General features: G+C 37.8%; 1 pseudogene; it reads right to left on the minus strand.

Moving 5' to 3' along the window:
* Window positions 1-524: 524 nt before the first annotated feature.
* On the minus strand, window positions 525-1,016 carry LOC115284073 (annotated as a pseudogene).
* Window positions 1,017-1,830: the final 814 nt, after the last annotated feature.

The following is a 1,830-nucleotide window of genomic DNA, read 5'->3' on the forward strand; positions in this document are numbered from 1 at the left end:
TTTATTTTAGATATTTCTTATAAGTTGCAAATAGATGTCCTTCTTTTCTCAGGTAAATCTGAAACTTTGTTGTTGTTGTTGGTTAGTTTTTAATTTATAATCATAAACTTACTCTGTAGTCCAGCTAGATTTGGAGACAAGTGAGGAAAATATGGAGTCCATAGAACTGCAGGAAAAACACAAAGATTAATGGAGTGCCTGGGAGACTCAGTCAGTTAAGTGTCGGACTTCGGCTCAGGTAATGATATCACAGATTGTAGGTTCAGGCCCCAGGTTGGGCTCTGTGCTGACAGATTGGAGACTGGAGCCTGCTTCTGATTTTTGTGTCTCCCTCTCTCTCTCTGCCCCTTCCCTGCTCACACTCAGTCTCTCAAAAATGAATAAACTATTAAAAATTTTTATAAAAAATGAAAGAAAATAACACAAAGATTATTGGTTATTTCGAGCAGATGGAGTGAAGGAGTGCTCCAATGAGCTACAGAAGCAATAATCTGGTAGTTAAGGTAAAACAAAAGTCATATATATTAGATTTGTCCACGGTCAGCAATGGTGATCTTCTTGCTGGTCTTGACATTCCTGGACCCAAAGTGCTCTATGGCTTCCACAATAATCATACCTTCTTTCACCTTGCCAAAGACCACACAGTTCCATCCCACCACTCAGTCTTGGCAGTGCAGACGAAAAACTGGGAACCATTTGTGTTAGGTTGGGATTTATCATGGACAAGATGCCCGGACCCTTATGCTTCAGGATGAAATTCTAATCATAAAGTTTCTCCCCATAGATGGACTTGCTGCCAGTGCCATTATTATATTTGAAGTCACCACCCTGGCATATAAATCCTGGAATAGTCTTATAAAAGCAGAAACCCTTATAATCAAATCCTTTCTCTTCAGCGCTAAGAGCATGAAAGTTTTCTGCTGTCTTTGGAAATTTGTCTGCAAACAGCTTGAAGGAGACATGACCCAAAGCTCATTGATCACAGAGATGTTGAAGAATACAGTGTGGTTGACCATGGATGGGTGGCAACATCTGCAAGGCCACATCTGAAACTTTCAGCAGAGGACTTAACTCATTTATATCGGCTTTGTCTTTTATAAGCTCCTGTCTTTTAATTATTTTCATGTTTTTATGCTGTTTCTTTTGTTCTATAGAAAATATTTTTCCTCCTTGTTTAAATATTTGGAAGAAGAGGCGCCTGGGTGGCTCAGTTGGTGAAGTGTCCCACTTTGGTTCAGGTCATGATCTCATGGTTCAGGGGTTCAAGCCACGCATCAGGCTCTGTGCTAACTGCTAGCTCAGAGCCTGGAGCCTGTCTTCAGATCCTGTGACTCCTTCTCTCTCTGACCCTCCCCTGCTCACGCTGTCTCTCTCTCTCTCTCAAAATAAATAAAAAACATTAAAAAACACATAAATATTTGGAATAAATTAACCATCTTTAAAATTTATTTTTATATTTTAAAAGTTGCTTCTATTATTTACACAAAGGATAAAAAACTACTGATTCTAAGAGGCACATGGGTCCCAATGTTTATAGCAGCATTATCAAACAATACCAAATTATGGAAATGCCCCATAAATGAGCCCAAATGTCCACCCAATGACAAATGGGGAAGGTAGCAGTGGTGTATATATATATATATATATATATATATATATATATATATATATACACGATGGAATATTACTCAGTGATCAAAAAGAATGAAATCTCACCATTTACAACAACATGAATGGAACTAGAATGTATTATGCTGAGTGAACTAAGTCAGTCGAGAAATTGAAGTATCATATGATTTTACTCATATGTGGAATTTAAGAAACAAAACA

The sequence above is a fragment of the Suricata suricatta genome, chromosome X (genome assembly GCF_006229205.1).
Source record: "Suricata suricatta isolate VVHF042 chromosome X, meerkat_22Aug2017_6uvM2_HiC, whole genome shotgun sequence".
In the NCBI taxonomy this organism is placed as follows: domain Eukaryota; kingdom Metazoa; phylum Chordata; class Mammalia; order Carnivora; family Herpestidae; genus Suricata; species Suricata suricatta.